The sequence below is a fragment of the Archocentrus centrarchus genome, chromosome 20 (genome assembly GCF_007364275.1).
Source record: "Archocentrus centrarchus isolate MPI-CPG fArcCen1 chromosome 20, fArcCen1, whole genome shotgun sequence".
Taxonomy (NCBI): Eukaryota; Metazoa; Chordata; class Actinopteri; order Cichliformes; family Cichlidae; genus Archocentrus; species Archocentrus centrarchus.
In genome coordinates this window covers 30,539,762-30,551,720 of record NC_044365.1, presented here as the reverse complement: position 1 = coordinate 30,551,720, position 11,959 = coordinate 30,539,762, and the positions used below count along the sequence as shown (strand labels likewise).

The 11,959-nt window shown below is 42.0% G+C and overlaps 1 protein-coding gene across 1 annotated transcript in view; it reads left to right on the top strand.

The window, feature by feature from the left end:
• The first annotated feature begins 229 nt into the window (after positions 1–229).
• Positions 230–11,959, top strand: part of ctnnd2a (catenin (cadherin-associated protein), delta 2a) — a 264,157-nt gene continuing 252,427 nt past the window's right edge. Inside the window, exon 1 of the mRNA XM_030756885.1 lies at positions 230–435. The gene's annotated coding sequence lies outside the window, so the exon portion shown is untranslated. The remainder of the gene's footprint in view (positions 436–11,959) is intronic.

The window sequence follows — 11,959 nt, the reverse complement described above, 5'->3', positions numbered from 1 at the left end:
AGAGCTGCACGTGCGCGCGCATGTGCAAGTGAGCGCGAGAGCGAGACGGAGGACTGCTGTCTGCCTCCTCTCGTCTCCTCTCCGGTGGTGTTGCCTCCCTGTCGCTGCAGTGCTTTGCTGCTCGCTCGCCCTCTCTCTCTCTCTCTCTCTTCCTTCCTCGCGTTCGCATCAGGCGCCTCGCCTCTTCCTCCTTCTCACCCGTCTCTTCCACATCCCTCTCATCCTCCTCCCTGCGGATGCCTCAGCCTTGCACCCCCGCCCCAGCATCCCGGCAAATGGTTCTTCCATCCCCGGCAACTCTGGACGCAGGACGCAGCAAAAAGGCTCACAGCTCCGTTCTGATTTGAGCACACTGCGGATTGACTTGAAAGAGGGGCGGACCAGGGACAGTAGGGAAACGAGGAGACGCCTGACAGTGGCCAGGATCTCATTTCGGTAAGTCATCGCGTTATTTTCCCCGCTGTAGACTTCACATGATCGGGCAGAGAGGTAGAAGCTGTCAGGTCTACAAACGCCCGTGCTTTATAGTCTTTCATTTAGTCTAGCATTTTGGAAAAAATGCGCTGGAAATCTGAACATGACTTTTGGTTCCTTCGTGGTGGATGCTTTTATGAAACTGGTTGGCTGGTTTCAATATGATGTCCTGCTTTTAACAGTGAGCTTACTGTGACGCTTATCGCAGAAACAAGTGTCCTGCTGTGCAAAGATCACCCAACACATAACAGATATTTGGCTCCAGCTGGCTGCTGACCTAAATTCAACATTGGTTGTGCGTAAAAGTGCTCCAAAGGTGCAGAAGGCAACAAAAAGGAGAGGGCTGCTCTTTATTTGCTAGATGACTAACAATCATAACAACGAACTGAAGTTGTTATATTCTTTAGGTTGTCTGGACTTTATAGTACATGTTTTAACGGCTGCTGGAGTCTCAGGTAGTACAGTCTTTTAATTGTAAATCAATTTTTTTTTTTTTGGGGGGGGGGGGGGGGGGGGGGGGGGGCTGCCTTTTATCTGTAAGTTTCTGGCTCATGAGAGGTGATCCAAGGATAAGAGTATGGGTAAGACTATATACCTTTCCCACAGCTATACTTGTGCTTTGATCAATAGACATTTGCAGGAGGGGGATTGGGGGCTGGCAGTTTGTCAAGGGCATACAATATATCAAGCAGATGATGTGGAGGAGAGCAGGAGGAGGAGGAGGGCTGGGCTGCTGGTAGGCATGCTGTGGGTACATGTTCAGTCTGCTGCATGTCAACTCTTGGGCAGGTACATGATGGACAACTGACGCAAGGATGTACAAGGATTGAAAAAGTGTTAGCATTTGCCCTCTCACATCAAAGCCTTTGTTGCTGTGAAAGTACAAAACTTTTGGTTGAGATCTGCAGGTTAGGCAGCTTCCTCAGTGGCCAGGTAAGCAGCCCTGTGACAATTCAGTCTCCTCTAATTCCCCTCAGTCTGACTTAAGAATAAAGGGATATTTTTTTTCCTCACACATGTACTACACAGACACCAGCCTCAATCTGTTTCAGCCAGCACTTTATCCACTTTTCCAGTACTTTAAGAAATGACAATACAACACTCCTCTCGCCCATGAGCTACTCAGCTCCTCAGGAATGTCAGTCGAGTTTTTTTTTTTATTGTTGAAGGATAAAAAGCATTAGAAAAGATCTATCACTGTGGGAACTGTCTCAACAGCTCCTGTGCAATCTCCATCCTTCACATACACACACACACACACACACACACATGCACACACACACACACACACACACACACACACACACACACACACACACACACACACATAGAGACACATGCTCCATCCCCTCTAAGTTTTCTAAAGATTAGCTTCTTTTATGTCCAGTGAATGTCTCCAGTGGCCGCGAAAAGCCTCGTCCTTCATCGCGGACACAGATTAGGCTAATTCACACAGCAGCACAGGCCTAATGCCTAATCACTATGCTGCGCTGGCAGAACAGAACAGTCTTTACACTGTGGAGGGAGGGAAAGACAGAGAGAGAGAGCAAAGGGGGAAGGCTAGCCGCCGGTGCCTATTGATCGGACGGAAGGGCTACTGTCTGGCAGGCGTCCACAGGATGAAGTGCTGACGACAGTCCAACAAGCTGCCACGATGAGCTGGCCTCATACGTAGTGCTGATGTGAATGAAAGAGTTTGAATTATAGTTATGCTTGCTGTGGCAGAGCAGGGTCAGGGAAGATTGGAAAATACTGCATGTGTTATGAGTTTGATTTTTTTTTCATCAGAAAGTACAAGTTGGTTGTGGAATGCATTAATAGTTTAACAGATAGTGAACAAATGCCATACTGTGACTATCAGACCAAACACAGCAAACAGGCTATTGTAAACCACATCAGGTTTTTTTTTTTCCCCCCTCACATGATGTGCCTGAGGCCAATTCTGTGCACATGAAATGAATGAAGACCAAGATCAAGAGAGGTAGAAAGAAACTCTCCATGACATGTGCTTTGATAGTTGGGTGTTTGACCAAGTGTGTCAAGTGTGACAGGATGTGACGAGTGTTGCCTGTTGACTTTGCAATGTAAAATTTTGGTGGCAGCAATAAAATGTCATGTTCTATTCTTATCTTACAATTAATAATGATACAGATGTGTTTGAGTGGGATGAGACTTTCCATCTTTTTCTTTCACCTGCCTCAGAACCTTTCATAATTCATGCGACTCGGGCAGCAGGGAGACAGCGCACTGAGCTCAGCCACTGTCTGACACCAGTAGTACTTACAGCACCTGTCAGCTCACAAGAAAATGAATCTCTACCAGGTCCAGGGGTTCTGTTCTACACTTAAACCTGACCTTTGACCTCCATATTAAAGCAGGCAAGATGAAAAAGCCATCCTCTAAACTGTCACAGCGTGCATTTGTTCCTCCCACTAGTGACAGTTCTTATCTTTAATAATGAACTGTTTACATACACAACTAAAAGTGGGATTAAATGACTGTTTTTCTTCTCCTTCATTCCTCCTCCTGAATAAGTATAGCTTCATAGTAAAGGTGGTACCTCTATGAGGTATAACACAAGCTCTGAGGCTGGATGACAGCTGTTTTATGGGGAAGCATCCATATGTATGCCTGTATATGTACTTTACACCTATACATTCTGCAAAAAAAAGGCAAAAGACAAAAAAAGACAGAAAGAAGAGTGAATTCTTTGATTTCATATTTCATAAGCTCAGTTGTTTGCTGTACACTGTTCGTTTTCTTCCATATGTTCCCTTAAATCTCAAATTCAAAGTCTTTTAGGCCTCAGGCAATTAGCTGACAGTTGATATACACTTGGCATCAATTCATTTGCATATTCATGGGGACAGGGTAGGTGCTAATTGGCAGCCACACTGTGCTCATCGATCTGATAACTTGATGCTCATGTTGGTGACTTGATGCTCATGAGCTCGTTTAATAACATAAAAAAACACTGATGGGCCTCTGCTAATGGACAATTTTACTGTGTCGCCATTACAGTGGAATTGTTACAAGATCACATACATGTTCCGCACCATTAAACTTTCACTCCTCTTTAAAATATAACTCTTCTTTCCCTCAAGGGTGCAATACTGTGCACCCAATGTGGCTTTCTGATGGATGTACATGTAATGTTCTAAAAATGATACTTTGTGGTTAAGTTTATACATTTGACTCAGTCATAAAGTAGCCTATTTTTGATCATTAATCAACGTGAGAATGAAATACGTTAGCAATTTGCCCCATCAGGAACAGAATCACCTTTGCCTGTAATATTGCAGTATTGAGCTGGTTAATTAGTCCGTTCTTTTTTTAAATCACAAGCTGTTTGAAGAAAACAGTGGACTGGCAAGAGATTTCTGAAGATGGAATATTTCTAAAGGAAGCAATTAATGCTATAGAAAACATACGGCCCCACACTGCTCACTAGTACATTTAGGCACATTTAAGCTCAATATATTTCAGAATATTAATTATCTTTATGTAAAACTAAAGCATACTTTCTTCACCTTTGATCTTAGGCCACACTGAAACAGACAAAAGACAAGTCATGCTTATATGCAGGTGTGCACAGTGTGGTTTAGTTATTAGGTGAGACCTTTTTTCCTGCCAAAAGGTCTGAGTTCAAGGTCCTGTTCTTATCACTGAGTGTCCTTGACGAGGACGGAGAGGACACAGAATCCCTCACAGCTCAAAGGATGTCACTTTGTCATTGATGCTTTGGCCTTTTTGTAAGGAAAGAAAAGTACTGACATTTTCTGTTGAAAACAACAGAAAATGTCAACCTGTTGAAATCAAAACAACAGCTATTAAACAGTGGATGAAAAAAATCAATCGCTACCATGGGAATAGCACTTTCTGAGATAGTATCGCCAGACTCTGACGGTACGACACAGCCTCCTTTTTTTTTCACGCTTGCCTGCACCATTAATGTATCCTCACCATCTGCTGACCTTCGCATTAAAGCTGGGAAAAGATAGGAAAAATGATTTGCAGTTTAGAGGTGAGCGGAGTGGACAGTGTCATTACGTTGCTACAGCTTCGACTGGACCATGCAAGTGGCATAATTTGCCTGTTCAAACCTGGACCTAGCCACTTTGCATTTCAGTGGCTCCATATGGCAAAGTTTAATTTTGACAAATAAGGTGAATGTGCGGTGGGTGGGTGGTTCTTCTCTCCACTTTGGGAGACAGGCACTGAGACTGAGAATTTCCTCTGTCGCCTGCTTAATATTATCACCTAGAAAAGCTGGGCCAAACTCATGCCGCAGATAGGCATGAAGCCTTCTTAAGTATCCTGGACCATTTCATCTTCCTGTATGCCGTGTATCACACACTTCCTTTTCACTGTAAAAGAAGGGAAAGAAAAAAAATGTGTCCAGTTTTAACAATGCCTGGGATTTATGGCTCGATTTCCACTGATGCCACATATAGTAAAAATATATAGCCTCATACTGCGGGTAGGTGGTAAAAGGTAAAATCATTCACCGATTGCTGTGCATTGTACGTGGAAAGTGATTAATGAGAGCAGGACTTTCAGAAGCACAGCAGGAAGGAGACAGGGAGGGAGAGAGGAGATAGTGATATGTCAGGGTTGGAATGAGTCCAGCAAGGCAGCAATATGTGTGAGGGAGACAGACAGAGAGAAGGGGGGTATGGATGCCTACTAGTGTGTCTCTGCCGCTGACTCTCCTCCCATCTTCTAATGAGCTCGCTGCAGATGGGACTCCCTCTGTCAGCCCACTGCCCTCCTTCTCTCCCTCCACTCCATTATCCTCCCTCTTTTCCTTCACTTTTTACTATGAGGAAACAAAAGAGTAGCAAAGAAATGAAATTAAGAAGTCAAAGAGGCAAAGGGAAGATAAAAGAAATGGGTGATGTGTGAAAAAAGCACAAAGGGGGGTCAAACATGCAGGTTAGGGAAGGGAGAAATGGCAAACAGATAAAGAGATATTAAAAAAAAGAGGTGAGATGGGTGAAAAGATGATGCGGTGGAAAAAATAGAGAGCTGGTGGCATAGCTTGAGGAGTGAAAGAGGATTATAAGCGCTGAGACGAGAAAGAAGCAGAGAAGCTGAGCCCGGGAATCATCAAATGCAAGAAGTGACAGAATAGTGGGAAGAAAAAGCCGCCCAGCAGAATGACAGCATGACAAGGAAAGCCACATGACAGCACCGTGCTATACTTCTTAGTGTCAAAAATGAAAATGCTACACATTAAAACCTAACGATGTGCGTTTAGTGCAGGCCCTACGGTGAGCTGGATGTCTGCGGTTACCTCGCCATGACATCATGTTTGTGCCTGCCACACTGTACTTGCTAGGTTGAATTAATAATTGGCTCAGCTAGCCAGGTCTGCCAGAGGTAATTGAGCATCAAAGAGAAGCTGGTGCCCAGATCATCCTGATTTCCCTGGGCCAAAATGTAGCCCGGAGCTGGCTTGTGCATGTATGACAAGTGTGCCAGTGTGTGACTGTGACCTTTATTACATGTTATGGGGGTTTGTCATTAGGATTCATATTTGTTCAGAGGTTGTAGAGGGTATGCCTCATTGTTGTTGTTGTGTGTCCTTGGATGCGCGTGTGTTGTGTTGCTGTTGTTGTTTTATTCAGCTCCTTGACATTCTATTAATGAGGTTGCCTGCATTACTGCTTCACCACCTGCCTGTTCCTTTATGCTGGCTTATTATCGACTAAAACACTGAATTGTACCTCTGTTCCCGGAGAGTCTTTCACTTTGAACCTGTGGGTGAAATCAGAGTGCAAGAAACTAGACGAGAGACATATGTTGGTCTGATATCAAAAGATGCACTTTGCAACAAGTGCAGCGATTGTGAGGACGATATGTGGCTCCTCACTGGAGAGAAAAAGACTTAAGATAATGACATGTTACGTGGCAGGAACCAAGGAGGTATATTGTTGCTGGCTTCATCTATAGTTTCTTTTGCAGCAACATAGTATTATCTTTCTTGGTTGTCAAGTGGGAAATAACATGTTTGATGGGATATGAACACCTGTGCCTGAATGTATGGGTGAGTATGTGTGTGTGTTTCTTTGCCGTGCCTTCGGCCCTCGTGTCATTACGTTCTGTTTAAAATGCGGACACAAAACGTCGGCTGTGTTACGGTCTAGCAAATATCACTTTTCAAAGTAAATTTATGGAAGTCAAGCAAATGTGAACTTGCCTGTGCATGTGTAGCAACCAGACAGCAAAATAATATCTGATCAGCGACAAGTGAGTAGAAACACATCAACCTCAAACAACATAATAACAGTATTGGATTAAAAAGGCAATGCTTAACTGCTTTAAGTTGATTTATTATTCGTTTTAGGGATGAGACCTAATAAACACAATGCAATGATTAGCAAACCTATTAAAGGAAAAGGGTTGGAGAGGATTTGAGATTTTTAGTGTTTTAAAAGATGTACAAGTTGCTTTCAGAATTTTGCTTTTGCAGGTTGATAATGCTGGTACCCTTGGGAGTTTATATAGTAAGCTTTACCCAGATTAATTAAGACATCTAACAGGAGTTAGGGAACATACATACTCTACGATCATTATAGTAAGAAGATTATTACATTTTATTACCCTTGATATAATAGTAGTATAATAATAATGTTCATTTATTATTTATCTTACCTGCTTCTTGCTTTAAAATATTTTACTGTCTTTTTTTGTATGATTTTAATGCATGTGCCATGCCTTTTTATTTAATTTTATTTGTTATTTGCATCTTTGTATGTTTTTATCTCTGTTTCTCCTACTTGTGGCTACTGCTTTCATTGCAACAGCAACAAAAAAAGCATAATTCTGTGAACATTTCACAAATGAATTGAACTAAATGTACACATTTAGGTTGCTAAGTATGACTTTGTTGATTGAAATCAATCCAAAAGTACTTTACCTCCTGGTGGAGCAGTGAATGCCTGAGGTGGCAGCCGCAGAGGGGCTGTGGAGGGCCACGTCTAAATTTACTTCAGCAGCCCCTTATCCCTCCTTGGGCCTGTAATGATCCCACCAAAGTACAGCAGCCTTGGCAGGATTTGATGTTTTGATGGGTTGACTGTCACCGTCTTCTCAAACCTACAGTGATGTCAAAACGGTGCCATATATACAGGAAGTGTACTTTCAGCTTTACCATGAAGGATTTTTTTTCAGTTGCTTACAGTATTAATTCCAATGTACCTTTATTTATTTCACAGCTGTCCAACAGCTACAACTGTAACATGTCACATATAACTATATCATAAACTACAAACTCTCCTTTCCTAAATCATATAGATTTTCCTTACTTTCATGTCTTGAATCGTCCTGATCCCCTAACGCTTCTCTCTCTCACACACACACACACACACACACACACACACACACACACACGCACACACACACACACACACACACACACACACACACACACACACACACACACACACACACACACACACACGCACACAGTGGTGTTTCCATCTTAAAAGCTTGAGGGCGGCCAAGTGGTATAAATGCCATACCCGATGCCTGTGGTGGGATCAGCAGACAACCCATCAGCAGGCTATACTGATCCTTATCGGCTGTGTATTGCTGTGGCTACTTCCACCTGTCAGTCAAGTGCTTTCTTATATCTGTGGAAAGGGATGTGATGGAAATGACAGGAAAGACAGAGACATAAGGAGATAGTAATCAGAAAAATATGAACCGTTTATAGATTGAGACTTCTCAGTTTGTTGCCATGGTGTGCAGGGCTTATATGTGTGTGCATTTGTGTCTCCTTGGATCAATGGAGAGAAAAAAAGAAGAGCTATAGAGACAAAAGGAGAGTGAATGGAGGCGGTTGACATTAAGAAGAAAGAAGGTTAGAGGTACTTTTGAAAAAAATGGTAGGCGACATCAGCAGCAGCCACCTGCACAACGCAGACCACATAGCATGATTTGTAAGGAAGATGGAGGATTTAGCTGTGAGCATTTCTAAGAGTAGAACAGCAGCTGAAATAATGTTTTGACCATGGGGCGTTTTATTAGGTTGTTTATTGATGTGTGTTGACACTGGAGAGCTACAGCCACAGTCGAGGCCCGGCTCCTGCTGTCCACATTATTCGATTTCATTTCACAGTCCCAGAGCTAACAAAGGCAGGTTTTCTATCTAGCTTTGCATTGTACTTGTTCCAAGTAAAGCTCTTGTCTGTGTAAGCTGCATGTGCTCTATCCTGATATTCAGCATTTTTATTTATGCCCAGTTCCTCCTGGGGCATCCTTTGTTATACAGTATCCCTGTCAACAAAATGTTCTCTTTTAAATTAACAGTGTACAGAGTGGCATTGTCCTATTGGGCGTTTTTCAATTAGAACACAAGTGAATCTCTCATTGCCTTCAAAGGACACCATGATGAAGATGGAGGTGCGCGTGTTCTTGTGTTGCTGGTCTGTAAGTTATGCTCTATATCAAAGACATCAGGCAGAGGAACGCTTCCTGATCTTTAAGTAAGCAAGTGGATGCTGGCCGTGCTTTTGGAATTTTACAAATATACAAACATTTTCTGCAAAAGTGCTGAAAAAGAATTTATTCTTCTAAATTAGTGAATATGAGCTGTGTATAATTATTATTTTTTTGCTGTCAGTTTAGTAATTTTATAAATTTTAGATCAAAGACTTGTGTTCTCGTATGCCTTAATTTGCCCCTTCTGTCTTCCGAAGGATGAGGAGCGCGCCTTCTCTGAATGGTTCCAAGTGCAACACAACGTTCTGTTAACAACCAAAGTGTGTCCATGTAGCTCAGTCCAAGATGAAAATAAATGAAAGGAGTTCATAGCCAAATTGTTAAGGAGATAAGGGTAATTTCACAGTGTTAATTTGGGGCTAGCAATAACAGATATAAAAGATCAATGACAGCAAAATAATAATAATAATAATTAGAGGGTAGGAATTTGTAAATTTTGGAATTCATACTTTACTAGTACTTGCATGATTTGTGGCTATGATTTGTAATGTGAGGGGTAAACTATTAATGTAATACATTAACACTACTATAATACTAAATAGTTTCCAGTGGGGGCCAGCTAAAGTGAGGTTCGTACTTCCTCCACAGGCTGTACTCAAATTCACTCTGGAATCTTGTTTTTGTTTTCTTCAAAATTATAGCATTTAGTGAAAATGTACAGAAAAATTCTGTTAAAAAAACACACACACACACACACATTGCAAAGTGAATGTTGCTGTTCCTCATTTGGCATTAAATTGTTTTATAAATAGCATTTGATGTTACTTCTTTATTCTCTCTGATGTCTCCTGTACTGTTGCAGATCCCAGCTATGGCCGGGCTCTAGAAATGCAAGTGCACATTAATTTCACTCATCTGTCTTCTGTGGGTTGCATCTGCGATGTATAATTCATCAAGTAACTCTCTGGTGATATCCGCATATAAATTAACTTAGATATTGTGCAGCTCATGAATTTCTAACGATGTATGTACACAGTGGCACCACAGTAGCACATCAGCTCCTGTCTCTCGCTTGCGAGAAACGGAGTGAGAAACATTTTGTGTGTTGGAACATTCTCAATCATGAAATGGATTTAAAAGTGGCCCACAGGCTACTCGCGAAATGTTCGTGAAGCAGAGCCACCCTCACTGTTGAGTGTACCAATTATGGATGGAATCTGCTGGGTGTGTTTAGAGATTTGTGGGGTACTGTATCGCAGTAGCAGACACCAAAAAACACTGGGTGCGTCTGTTTGATGGCACAGACTCGACAGAAGCTCCATTGATCTAGAGAGGAACAGAAATGCAGAGGAGGTTTGATTGTTTTCACCAACAACTAGCTTTGCTCTCAGATAAGGAAGCTGAAAATGCGTGGGTTACTGACAACAATTATTTAATAAAATGCAACAAAGTAATGGTGACTTGGTATTTTAAAATGCCATCTGGTCTTTAACTTGTTCTGTCTGTAATTTTGCAATAACAGTTAATTTTTGTTGGCATGTGCAGTATGTGCCTTTTCTGCTAGTTTTGAGACTTGGTTGCTTTTGGGGGAATGCTTTAAAGAAGCCAAACAAATTCTGCTTGCATGTTCTTTATGAAAAACTAAAGTCATTTGCAAAGACACGATACCCCTCGCTGTTGTTTAGGCCAATTAGGCTCAAAATCTGCTGGCTCTGGGCTTGTGCCAGAGATTTAGAATGAAAGTCTTTATGTGTCAGAGAGATGCCTTTGAAACGGACTGAGAGAAAAAATAAATGCTTGGTGATTTCCAGAAATGGTAAGCTTACACACACACACACACACACACACACACAAGCACAATTCCTGTCACTCTTGTTCTTCTTTTCTCTCCTTGCTTTTCTCTGTGGACTACTGATAGACAAGACAAGATGTACTCTAAAGCCAAAAGACAAACAGTTGATTATATACTCTGTATTTGCAACAGAAATCCACTTTGCAACCAGGGGATTACACACACACACACATACACACATACACAGACGTGTGCACGGATGCATCGGCTGCAGTGAAGAGGAAGCCGCTGCCAGAAAAATGTGGAGGAGGGAGACTCGGGTCAGTAACTCCCTGCTGCACTGCTTCCAGTTTGCCTATGTGACATTACTTCTGATAATTTGACCTGCACTGCAGACATGGGATGATGGAAGATGTTTTCACAGTGGAACCTTTGGCTCAGAGAGGTCTTCATACCGAAGGAGACTGTATATTTCTTTCCAATAGATAAAATAAAATTATATTGATTTCATAGAAGTAGCAAGCAAAAAGAGCAAAATTACATTTATGAGAGGAATGCACACATCACCTGCACACCTGCTTTTTGCAGATGGTCACTGTTATTGTTTCCAGATGGAAAAGGTCACATTTAAATGATAGCTGTGATTTTTTTCTTTTACAGTACGGCATTTATCATTTATGAATCCCCATGCACAGGTTAGGATAGTTTTCACCAGCATTTTTGCCTCGAGAATGTCAGAAGACTGAGACACACTAGTGTTTTTTCTTATTTTTTCAGTTAAGACATTGTTTCCCAGTTTACATGCTGAGTTTTCCAACTTACACACCCAAGTGTGTATTTATAAAGAAATGACATCTTCTGCCCCAAATGATTTTTGATCATTTTATTCTGTTAAAAAAAGTGAACCGCTCACTGATGTGTGACAAGTTGAACTGTTGAATTATCTGGGATCACAGGGTCTAATGAAACCACAGGCAGTGAGGTGTCTGACTTTGATCTTTTGGAGGCTCTTAGCCCGCCAGCATGCCAAGCCTTAAACTGTTGCGACAAGAGGGGAAAGGGGGAGCCAGGAGTGGAAGTTTTTAGATCTCGTCAAGTGTTTCAGAGTCTTACATCACTTCAATGTCTTCCTCCAGGAGAGTATTGCAACAAACCCTGCTTTAAGAGGAGTCAATTCCTGTTTTTCCCCTCATATAGAGGTATTTTGATGGGTCAGTGATGAGAAATTTTGCGACGGAGTCGTGG